The following is a 12,984-nucleotide window of genomic DNA, read 5'->3' as shown; positions in this document are numbered from 1 at the left end:
GTGTTGGGAAGCGATGGAAGGGTAGAGGAAAGGTGTGATATAATCTGATTTAGATGTTCAAGGCATCACTGAAACTATTATGTAAGGAATGATACAGAAGGGGCTATAGGTACAGAGGATCAGTTAGGAGGTTGTTGTACACCAGGTGAGAAACAATTGCATTTGGTGGTGGCAGTGTGTGTGGAAAGCAGTGGACAGATTCAGGGAATACTTTGGAGGTGGAGCTGAGAGCCCTCACAGATGGTCGGAATGGGAAGAGTGAAAGGGAGGAATCAAGGACGACTCTGGGGCTATGAACCTGACCAGCTGAGTGTCCTGCAGTGCATTAAGTAGGGTCACGTTTGTGTGTGTGGAGAAAATCCAAAATTCGCTTTGGGGCATGTTAAGTGTTCGATACCCGAGTTTCTGAGGTCAGCACCAGGAGAGCCTGGATTACTCAGATATCAGGATTCGAAGACTCTGGGGGTGAGGGTTAGGAGTGGGCTCAGAAATCTGCTCAAAGAGCACAGGCATCTAGCAGGGGCAGTGACAAAAGTAGGCTCCCGGTACTGTCCGCGGTTCTGAAACCCTTCAGGCGGATCTGTCCGTGGTGCTGAACAGGCCGCTCCTGAGCTGTCCGTGGTACTAAACCTCTAGGAACAAGAGCTGGAGACTCTCTCTCCCTCTCTCTTCCTCCTTCCCTCCTTCCCTCCATCTCTCTCTGTCACTTTTTCAAAGTACCCACCCTCCTGGGAAAGACCCCGCTGTTGCCTGGAAACACAGCGCTCTAGAATGAAAGCAAATGAGGGGAAAAAAATCTGCAGTCATTTTTAAGAGGCAGTTTTGGCTCTTAGGACTGCAGGACCTGGCTACATCTTACTGGAATTATTAACACGAAGTTTCCAAAACATCTCTGAATATAGGAAAACAAGCGAAACATGTGCCAGAACTCAGGCTGTTGGTTACGTTGGATTGGGGGAGGCAGGGAAATGAGATGGGGAGTGACAAGCCCTTCGTTTCTATGGTGTGACGTGGGGGCTACAAGAGGGATATTATTGTAGATTTATATAAATACATCACGGCTATATTTCATGCCAACCTGAATTTCAAACATTTGAAATCATGAGCTTTGGGTGGCACTTTTTGAAATGACAAGAAGCCTTGTGATTTAAAAATGCCTCGGGACTTCCCTGATGGTGCAGTGGTTAAGACTCCATACCCCCAATGCAGGGGGCCCCGGGTTCGATCCCTGGGGAAACTAGATCCCACATGCATGCCGCAACTAAGAGTTCGCACGCTGCAACTAAGGAGCCTGCCTGCTGCAACTACGATCCAGCGCAACCAAATTTTATATATATATATATATATATAAATTTAGAAAAAAACTAAAAAACATTCCTCAAAAATCCACACTTGCGAATATAATCAATTGTGTAAACTGTGTTTGTTATTTTCGTATCATCTTAGCTGGTGAATAAACATGCCGGCCATCTTTTGTTAGGATTAGTCTTGAATTATGTAGGTTTTGAATTGTGTAAGATCTTAAAAAATGAGTCCCTGGGGTAAAATCCAACCATTCTTGGATTGATGAATGAATGAATGAATGAATGAACACGTTTGTCATTCCCAAAGATCTGGTCACCAGGGAAGCCACAGCTTTTCCCACCACTATGAAGAGACAGACATTCACAAAGCACCCACTATGTGATGGATTCTGCAGGGGACACCCAGGAGGCCTGAGGCATTTCCCCTTTTCCTAAATGGATGATTTCCACACCTCTTCAAGGGGGAGGAAGGTTTGCGGCTTTGATTTGAGCTCGTTGATCAGGTAGAGACACTGAAATCTGGCTCTTACATACTTTTCTGTCCTCTCATGGCATTGTCAGACCAGTGGGTTTTGATATTCCAAATTTTCTAAAGAAGCTGTAGCTCATTACATTATATATTTTTCTTGCCTACTGTCTGTCTCAACTTCTAGAATTTAGGCTCCATGATGGTAGGGACTATCTGTTTCTATTTCATCCCCAAGCCTCCAGCATCTAGGACACTTCTTCTAGATGGTCTATGAATTTTTCGAAGGGTTAAATGAATGAAAGGTGATGTTTGTAAACACAAGATATCCCAATATTTTAAGTTGGTAACTCACTAAATTAAAAAGAAAATGAGTGAACTGAACTAAGTACATCAGTTGGCTGGATGCAGCCCAAGATTTTCCCGGTTGAGTCCTCCAAGGTCATGGAATCCCTACTGAGAAAGATTCTGCCATGGGACCATGTCATGGCCAGGAGAAGTGATGTTCCCTCCTCCAGTCCGTCAGTGGTGACCCAGAAGGCAGGGTTGTGTGCCACCAAGCGTGGAATCTGGTCAGTAAGGATCACCCCACAAAGCTAAGAACTTACTTTATCCCTTTTAACAATTTCAGGGAAAATTAATCACATTGTGTGGTTGCATCTATTTACCGTGGCCCTTCCCCCAACTAGCAGACACTTAGGCTATTTCCAAACAGTAATCATTTGGAAGCCTCAGACCCCTTGAGAGAGACCCAAATTCAACTGTAAACCACACAGCCATGATTTAACCCAGGGCAATCTGTTGCCAAAGACCTTCTTGTTTAACGACTACTGAAGATTCTTCAGTTTACTCTGCAGGCAAAAAGTAAAATGACTGATGTGAGAAAAACTCACTTAGTTGCCAAAAACCTTAAAGCATCCAGTCACTTGGGGTGTCTAGGGTGAAATATAAAATGACAGAGAGTTCCCACGTCTGCTTAGAGAAATACGTGCCCACAGAGCTTTTCTGTGGTCTGACTGATGGGGTTCACATTCTAAAGACAGAATCTTTATAAGTCAAGTAACATTTATTGATAGCTTATCGTGTCCTCAACAAAATGCTATCCATAGGGTGATGTTATTATCCTCATTTTACAGAACAAAATAGATCTTTGTGGACTGATATGGAAAGGTCTCAAAGACACATCATTGTATGGGAAAAAAGCACGTTGCAAAGCCACAGATGGAGTGTGACATCCCTTATATGAAAAAACCAACAACACGTAAAACAATGTCAGATATTTTCTATGGATGCATAGATGTGTATGTAAAGCCTTGCCAAATTTAAAACACAAAACGTATTTAAAAGAAAAAGCTCACAAGACATTACCGAGTTTATCAAGGTTACATTTGTTTGTTCATGATGAAAACCCACTAATTTTTTTTTTTTTTTTTTTTTTTTTGCCACACTGCACATCTTGCGGAATCTTAGTTTCCCAACCAGGAATTGGATCCGGACCCCCGGGAGTGAAAGCACTGAGTCCTTTCACTGAAGGACTCGAGTCGCTGAACTTCCAGTGAATTTCCCCCAAAAAACCACTAATTTTGTTAAACGATTATCACAGTAGGAAAGTTCATGACAGACCCTCAAATTTCAGCATGGCAAAACTCATGGATAAAGTTGATTTTGCTTAAATTCCAGGTTTACAGGAAGTTTTTTGTTTTCGGGGGATCAGGACTAAATAGGATGACCCTGTTATATTTGGTTAATCTCAGGGTGTAAATTAATTTTTCTTCCTGGACTATGGCACGCCGTGAATGTGACAGTTTTGCTTCCACGTGTACTGCTTACCAAATAAGAAGTTAAAAATCCTAAAATCCAAACATTGACCATTGTATTTCAATGTCACAGATGTTAGCAATAAAAAAAGTAAAAGTGCACCTTAACATCAATGAAATATGACATATCGATTTAATTATGACAACTTAGTCAATAACAACAGTGCGTATATCATAGTAAGAGGCTGATATGCATTTGACATTGTTATTATGGAATGGGTAATATTAGCCAAGATAAGGAAAGTCAGGCCAGTATCAATGCATTTGCAGATATGCACACACAAATTCCATTTCCTTCTGTAGGCACAGAGATGTATGTAAATGAAAAGTAATAGCACACTCCCAGTGCACCCCAAATCCACAGCAGTCACTCACCTCTAGAGCAGAGACTGGGGTTGCTGAAGTGAGATCAGCAGGAAATCTTGATCTTTGACAGAGAAAATGTTTGTACTTGTTGACTGTCAAGAAAGAAAAATAAAATAATAAGTTTAAAAGAGAGATTTGAAGAAGGTAAGTCCCTCTCTGAGAGGTGAACTATGAATGGTCTTGCGCACCCCTAATTCCCACTGTCTAGCACACAGCAGTCACCCTTCTGATCCCTATTAAACCAGATCACCTGGCTTATACAGCCAGTAAGTAGCAGAGTTGTGATTCAGACCTGAAACTCACAGGCTCTAAAATCTACTCCACCCCACAGACAGCCTACTTCAGAAGGCTTTTCAACACCACAAGAGACAGCCCTCCCCTTCCCAGCCTCACCCCAAAATAGGGTTTGTAAATTCCCCAGGGAGGGGGCTGGGGATGGCAGTCAGTTCTCCACAAGAGTCCTCTCCTCCCAGAGAGGATCCTGGATCCATCCTTGGGCAGGCAACCTGTTTTTCTTTCCATCCCTGGGAGACAGTTGATTGCCATGGAAACCCACATCATCCTCCCAAAGATCCAGACCACCAGCGATGGGAAAGACAGTCCTACCTTTTGATTCCCTGGTTTGTTGGGCCTGATAGGATAAGATGAGGGCTGTGTGTGTGCATGTGTGTGTACAGTATCTCTCGAAGGTTTCTAAAGAAACTGATAATTGTGGTTACCAGAAGAGAATCCGGTGTTGGAAGATGAGGAGAACGTTGTTTTTTGTCTTATATTCTCTGTCCCTTTTGAGTGTTGTATCAAATAAGCTCTTAAATAAATAATAAAGGCATAAGGTGGAAAAATATGTATGTTTTTAAAACATTAGGATAAAATGAATAAAGAATTGGGATACAATTTTGACATGAGGTGTACAGTGATTTAAAACTTCTTTATGGGACTTCCCTGGTGGTACAGTTGTTAAGAATCCGCCTGCCAATGCAGGGGACACGGGTTCGAGCCCTGGTCCGGGAAGATCCCACTTGTCGCAGAGCAACTAAGCCCGTGCGCCACAACTACCGAGCCTGCACTCTAGAGCCCATGAACCACAACTACTGAGCCTGCGAGCCAAAACTACTGAGCCCGCGTGCCACAACTACTGAAGCCCGTGCGTCTAGAGCCCATGCTCCACAAGAGAAGCCAATGCAATGAGAAGCCCGCGCACCACAACGAAGAGTAGCCCCTGCTCGCTGCAACTAGAGAAAAGCCGACACACAGCAACAAAGACCCAATACAGCCAAAAATAAATGAATAAATAAAATATTAAATTACTTTAAAAAAAACTTCTTTCTGAAATCAAAGTCATGTACGCACATACTTAAAAAAAATCAAATAGTTCTGAGTGGCAGATGCATGGGAGGTAATGGGGGAGGGATGGAGGGGGGGTTTGGGATCCGCAGATGCAAAATATTATATAGAGAATGGATAGACAACAAGGTCCTCCTGTAGAGCACAGGGAACTATATTCAATATCCTGGGATACACCATAATGGAAAAGAACATAAAAAGAATGCATACATATGTATATCTGAATCACTTTGCCGTACAGTAGAAGCTAACAGAACACTGTAAATCAACTATATGTCAATAAAAAAAATACATGGGAGGTAAGTTGTCTTATTCTCTACACTGTCCCATAGGCTTGTAGGATTTCATCATTACTTTTTGAAGGGCAACAGGAGGGTCCCAGTTTCAGGTGAGGTACAGTAAGTACACTCTGCCCTGTCTCTCTCACTGAGGTGTTTCAATAAATTAGCAGCCTGTAAAGAAGTAGGAGTCAGTCTGAGAATTTTAATCACCAACACCTGGCACCCTTTGGGTGATACGTAGGACAGGACAAGGCAGCAGGGTCAGAGGCCTTCAGTCAGCAGCTATTTACCAACTTCCAGAGAAGCATCTCAATAGATTAACAACCTGTACAGAAGTAGTAGCGTTTCTTCTATCGATACTTCTCTGTCTCTCTCTCTCTCTATATATAAGGCCATATAGTTATATAAACATAAGTATATATACTTTATATATAGTTATATAGTTATATATGTACAGTATATATATGCACTATGTATATAATGTATATATATACTTTTTAAAAACATAAATGAGAATACACAAGATACACTGTGGTCAATTGTTCATTTGTTTTCTCATTTAATACTGTAACCAGAGCTCCTTCCATATCAGTATATTCAAGCCTTCCTCACCATTTCTTACCCAGACGAATCCTAAGCTACTTAGCCAAGTTTCTAAGGACAGATTCTTGGGTGCTGCCTATTTTTCCTGTCTTCTTTTTTTTTTTTTTTTTTTTTTTTTGCTGTACGCGGGCCTCTCACTGTTGTGGCCTCTCCCGTTGCGAAGCACAGGCTCCTGACGCGCTCCGCGGCATGTGGGATCTTCCCAGACCGGGGCACGAACCTGTGTCCCCTGCATCGGCAGGCGGACTCTCAACCACTGCGCCACCAGGGAAGCCCTATTTTTCCTGTCTTCTGAGCAAGGTTCCAGTGAACCTTGGGTGAGAGGAGGCTACCCTTCCTCCAGATGTGCATACAGCGGTCTTTGCTAACTGCGGCTCTGCTCAGATATCCCCTCCTTAGAGAGAGGCCTCCCCGACTGCCCAAGCTGAAGTAGGCTTCCCCTTCACCCTCCACCTAATTACCTCTGATCACGCTCAGAATTTAGTGCTCGTGGCTCCATATGACAAAGGGCTTTGGTTTACTCACTGCTGGATTCCCAGCCCCTAGAACAGTGCCTGGCACAGAGGAGCTGCTCAGATATTCGCTGAATGAATGACTCTCCACTCACCCTGAAGCCTCTTGTCTCTTGAGATGCCTGATTATCAGAAGATGCAGAGATTCTACATATTCACATACTTAAAACCGCCTCTCCTCCACCACTAAGGATGAAAGAAAGGAAAAAACCTCAGGCTCTTTGACCTAATTCTCTCCTCCCCCTTTCCACACACTTCTGCTCACACCAACCTCCCTGTGATACATTGAATTCAGCAGTGAAAAACGGCAACTTCACACCTGCCTCTCTCTGTAAAGCAGGTGGTCACATAAATAAACACCCACATTCCTTGTAGGCAGCTCTTTAAAGAAACTTCGGCAAAAGGAAAATTCCCTCTATGAATTTTCATGCGTTGGAGAATATTGGTTGGGTAAATGAGTATCTATGATGAAGGAAATGGAAAATCTATGGAGCCTCCTAGGGTGATGATGTCGGTGGAGGTGAGTGGGTGGGGAGATGGATGGATTTAATTCCCTCCTAATATTTCTCCCTGGTCGTGGGAGACCAATAAACCCCAGGGAAATTTGTTCTGATAATAGGCATGGAGCATGGTTGCACTTGAACCTCACATCAACCTTAGGAAGTGATAATAAGATTATTATAATGATAATTGTGACACATAATAGAACACTTTTGTGCCAAGAACTGTTCTAATTGCTTCACTGTATTACTTCATTTGCTCTTCATTACAACACTATAAGGTAGATACTATCCTTATCCCCATTGTACAGATGAGGCAACTGAGGTGCAGAGAAATTAAGTCACTTTCCCAACATTCCTTAACAGGGGAACAACAAAGCCAGAATCTGAATGCAGCAGTCCACCCCGGAAGCTATAACCTGATGCTGTCATTTGCACCTTGTTGGTCACAACCTAGTTACCTGGCCACATCCAGCTACAAGCGAGACTGGGAAATGCAGCTAAAACTTAGGGGTTCTGGCACAATAGAAGTAGAGACACGTTTTGCGGGACAGTGAGCAGTTGCTACCAGCTCACCCCCAACCTTGGCTTTCTTTCATGTAGTTAAGATCCGAAAACTAGGGAACGCACAGCCCAGCCACCCCACATAATGGGCCAGGCAGTAATTAAGACAGACATTCTTATACGTTGGCAGGGGGAGTGCCAGTAGGGAAATCATTCTGGGAAGGTGTATTGGTATCGCTAACTGATGCTATCTCCAGGTAGATAAGGTCTCCAACTCCCAGCTGGTGTCAGAGAACTGCTTGGTGGTTTTGGGAAAAACACACACACATTGGAACTGGTGTCAGAATCAGAAGGGCTAACCTCCAAAATCCTACAGCATCACTTCTGCCATATCGTATTGGTCAAAGCAACCTGTAAGGCCAACTGGCCCGAGGCAGGGGAACACAATCAGATTCACAGGTTGCATCAGACCGAAACTTTCCGGACCACCCAGTTCCAGAAACTGCCCTGGAGACATTCCGGACCACCCAGTTCCAGCAACTGACCTGGGGACTTTGAACCCAGCCCAGCCTTCCCGCCTTTCGAGGGGCGGGACTAACGGTCCCCCAGGATACCCGAAAAGACCACCAAATAAGGAATACCCTGCGCCCTCCCAGATTCACCACACCCCTTTCCCTTCTTCCCCTATAAAATCTTGCCCAACCCTCGCCCCAGGTGCGACTTCTCTGGCCCCCTTTCTCTCGGACCAGTGAACCTCGCCCGGGAGCGCTCCCTAATAAAGCTCACTTGAAGCTTTCCTCTGTTTCACGGTGCCGTTTGTTAAGATCCGACCTTACACAACCCACAAAGACAGCAACATGTTCAGGGAATGGGAAAACAGAGTCCAGCTCCTGAGAGCAGAAGCTGCAAAAAATCATGGCCATTTTTAATATCGAAAATGAGAATATATTTATTTATATATTTGTATGTTTGTTTTTTGGCTGCACCACCTGGCTTGTGGGATCTTAGCTCCTGGTCTTAGTTCCCTGACCAGGAATCGAACCCAGGACCCTGGCAGTGGAAGCGCAGAATCCTAACCACTGGACCGCCAGGGGGTTCCCAGAGAAAATTTTTAATGGAAAAAGGAAATGGGGGGAAAAGAGGAGCAATAAAAAAAATTTTTTTTAAAGCTTATGGGAAGAGGTAGCGTGAGGGCCCCAGTCCTAGGACCACACACATGCCCTGGGACGGTGGTTGCAGCTTCAGGGCAGGCAGATTCTGCTCTGCCTCCTCCATCTCTGCAAGCTTCAGGACCTTCTAGTGCAGATCCAAATAAAGACAAAACACAACCACGTTCTACTCCCATCTTGCTGACCCTGTCCTGTGGCCTTTCCCAAATATATTATACCTAAGCCTCTCCTCCTGCAGTTAAATGACATGATATGTGTGTCAAGAGTTTCGGGGAGGGCAGAGTACACACTCAAATGATAATAGTAGTAAGACTTGTTATACGTCTCATGACTATGAGAAGATTCAAATAGTTAATCCACGTCAAGTCCTTAGGACAATCCCTGGCACTTAAAAAAGACCCCCAAAGTGCTGTTGCTATTGTGGTTGCTGTGGGTATTTTAAGAGGCCCCATCAAACTGTTATAAAACACGAGAAACTTAGTATATGTCACGAGAACAGCTAAGGCTTTAGAACTACAACGTCCAACGCAGTAGCCATAGCAACTATGAAAACTTTAATTTATCAAATTATGTACAACTAAGAATTCAGTTCCATGGCCACATGCCAAGTGCTCAAGAGCCACACGTGGTCAGTGGCCACCATACTGAACATCGCGGACACAGAACTTCCGCATCTGTGCATAAAGTTGGGTAGGACAGAGTTGTTTTGCGGGCCCCAGTTCCTTTTGAAGGGACTTTATGCTAATTAACTCACGTCATCTACACAACAACCCCATCTATAGTGCAGGTTTCGTGACTGCAACCTCTTTACAGACGAGGAAACCGAGGCTCAGAACATTAGGACACGGGTCCAAAGACACAGAGCTGGGATTTGAACCGGGCAGACCTGTCTCCCAACCAGTCCTAATCAATTCTTGTTGTTTTTTTCAGTATTGTTGAAGCAATTCCTTTCTTCCCTTCTTCATTCCTGCATCTTCCTCCCCTCCCCGCTCTCCTTCCCAACCCCCTCCCTTCCTTCTTCTCTTCCCTCTCCTTCCTTTCCCCCCTCCCCTCCCTCTCCTCTCAAGCCCCTCCCCTCCTGCCCCTCTTTTGGTCTTCCCTCCTCCCCATTTCTCCCTCCTGATCCTCCTCCCCTTCTCCCAGTAGGAGTACCACTCTCCTCCCCGCCCCTCTCCATCTCCCCCGCCACCCTCCACCCCTCCCCTAACTCCTCCTCCCTCCTTCCTTTTTCCCCTCCCCTCCCACTCTCTCCAAGCCCCTCTCCATTCTCCCCCCTCCCCACTAATCCCTCTTCTTCTCCCACCTCTCAGTCCCCGCCCACCCCGGTCGGCGCGCGGAGGAGTCTGGGAGCGCGGGGTGGGTGTGGCCTCACGCGGCGCGGGGGCGGGGCGGGAGCAGCCGAGCCGCGCAGGTGCAGACCGCGCTCTTGCTGGCCATATTGCGGTCAGAACCCCACAGCGGCCCCGCCGGGTTTTCGTCGACGGGGAGGACCATGAACCCTGGATCGCGGGAGGGACCCCGGAGGGGGCTCTGAATCCCTGCCCCATCCCTGCGTGCCTCAGTTTCCCCGCCTGGACAGTGGGTGCGAGGACCCCACCTGTAGCCGAGGTGCTCCGCGGGGCTCCATCCGCCGGATCTGCTCTGTTCTCGCTACTGTTTAGGTAATAGTAACGGCCCCGCCGCCGCTGGCAGTCACGGAACGTTGATTTCCTTAGTGCCGGGCGTTGAGCTGAGTGCTCAGTGCTTAGTCAGCTAAGCTGAGTGCTTAGCTGAATACTCACTCCGCGCCCCGCAGAGGGTGTCCCGCTCCAGCAGTGCCAGCGTCGCCCGCCCAGAGGTCGTCAGAGATGCAGATTCTCGGGCCCCCTCTCTCGGGAAGACCGACCCAGATTCCCTGGGTGTGTCCCCCGGGGCCGTGGCCTCCTAAGCTTTCCCGGTGATGCTGATGCTGATGAAGTGAGAGAGACGCCCTTTCAGCTCGTTAAACCCTTGCAGTAGCCTGATCCGGTACGCACTGTGACTTCCCCATAACTGAGGCACCGAAAAGACTCCCCACCCCACCCCCTCGCACCATCACCACCAGGGGGTTATTAAGTGCGACTTAATAACCACACTTAGGAAGCTCCGTGTCCGGCACCATTCTAGGGGTCTTTATCTGTATTGACTCACTTAATTCTCACAACCCTATAAAGTAGGGGTATTATGTCCCTCACCTTACACAGGAGGAAACAGAGGTTAAGTGACCTGCCCAGGAACACACAACTAGGATGTGGCAGAGCCGAGACTGGAAGCCAGGCAGTCTGGATCCAGAGTCTGGTCTCTGTCAGAACAGTGCTCTCCAGGGTGGGGCATCTGCCAGGCCATGCAGTGGGGTGCAGCCAGAGAATGTTAGAGCTTGTGTTCCTGGGTCGTTTCAGTCCGAACATATAGTGATTCAACTTTACTCCTTAATTCAAAGATCCGTTTCTTTTTCATAGTTTAATATCTCCAAAATTAGGATGTGTCTTACCACTGACGGTATATTGTGGTTTATTTGGCAGATTCTTTTTTTTCCTTAGTGAGATAAAATCATGTTTTCTTTCAACCTATGGTCTCTTGGAGTAAATGAAATACAGTTTTTACTAGAGTACATGTATATACATATATACGGTATTTGGTGTAGTTACGTGTATTAATGTAATTATGGTATTTCATGTGAGCATGTACTAATAGACCTTATTATATACATGTATGTACAGCATTTAGTATATGTTTATATATACACCTTATTTACAGGGAATATGGTATTTAGAGTTTATTTACCTTATATATATGTATATATGGTATTTGTTCTGTGTAAATAGTTTATATGCCAATGTATATGGTATTCAGAACTGTAGTATATATATAATCAGTTTACATATATCTTACACACGTGCCTATGTAGTATTTAGTGTGCATGATTACACATTTATACAGGTATAAATGGTATTTAGTACCATAGCACACAGATATAAGATCACATATATTTTATATACATATATATGTGGCATTTAGTGTGTGGTTGAACCACATATACATGTATATGTGATATTTTGTGCATATATCTTATACACATGTCATGTATATCAGTTTCTATATATCTTATATGCATGTACCTATGGTATTTAGTGTGTGGTTACAACTCATATGCACATAGATACGGTATTTAGAATGTGTGTGCACCTTATGTACTCAAATATAGATATGTCATTTTATTGTGTTTTGCAGATACTGGGTTTTTTTACAAATTGAAGGCTTGTGGCAACCCTGCATTGATCAAGTCTATTGGTGCCATTTTTCCAACAGCATTTGCTCACTTCTTGTCTCTGTGTCACATTTTGGCAATTCTGGAAATACTTCAAACTTTTAAAAATTATTTGTTATGGTGATCTGTGATCAGTGATCTTTGGTGTTACTATTGCAAAAAAACTACCACTCACTGAGGCTCAGATGATGGTCAGCATTATTTAGCAATAAAGGATTTTTAAAGTAAGATACGTACATTTTTTTTAGACATCATGCTACTGCACATTTAACAGATTACAGTATAATATAGACATAACTTTATATGCCCTGGGAAACCAAAAAATTTGCGTGACTCTCCTTATTGCGATATTTGCCTTATTGTGGTGGTTGGGAACCTAACCCACAATATCTGCAAGGTATATTTGCACCTGACCATGCATACTCATGGCAGCATTACAACAGGCAAAATGTGGAAACAACCCTAATGTCCATTAGCAGAGAATGGATAACAAAACGTGGTATGTTCACACAATGGAACATTTTTCAGCCATGAAAAGGAATGAGGCCCTGATACATGCTACCACATGGGTGAACCTCAAATACACCCAGCTCAGTGAAACAAGCCAGACACAAAGGGCCACATAGTGTAGGATTCCTTGTGTATGAAATGTCCAGAACAGGCAAATCCATGGAAACAGAAAGCAGATTGGTGGTTGCCAGGGCCTGCAGTGAGGAGGGAATGGGGAGGGACTGCTTCATGGGTGCAAGGTTTCCCTTTGGAGGTGATGAAAATGTTTTGGAACTAGATAGCGGTAATGGTTACACAACATTATGAATGTGCTAAATGCCAC

At 44.7% G+C, this 12,984-nt stretch overlaps 1 protein-coding gene across 2 annotated transcripts in view; it reads right to left on the bottom strand.

The window, feature by feature from the left end:
• Positions 1 to 12,984, bottom strand: part of ZNF71 (zinc finger protein 71) — a 47,707-nt gene that overhangs the window by 7,435 nt on the left and 27,288 nt on the right. For both annotated transcript variants that reach the window (XR_009517667.1, XR_009517668.1), the window contains one exon: positions 3,963 to 4,045. The gene's annotated coding sequence lies outside the window, so the exon portion shown is untranslated. The remainder of the gene's footprint in view (positions 1 to 3,962; positions 4,046 to 12,984) is intronic.

This window comes from Delphinus delphis, chromosome 20 (genome assembly GCF_949987515.2).
Source record: "Delphinus delphis chromosome 20, mDelDel1.2, whole genome shotgun sequence".
NCBI classification, from domain to species: Eukaryota; Metazoa; Chordata; class Mammalia; order Artiodactyla; family Delphinidae; genus Delphinus; species Delphinus delphis.
Note: the sequence above shows the minus strand (reverse complement) of the source record. Positions and strands in the feature narration are given on the sequence as shown.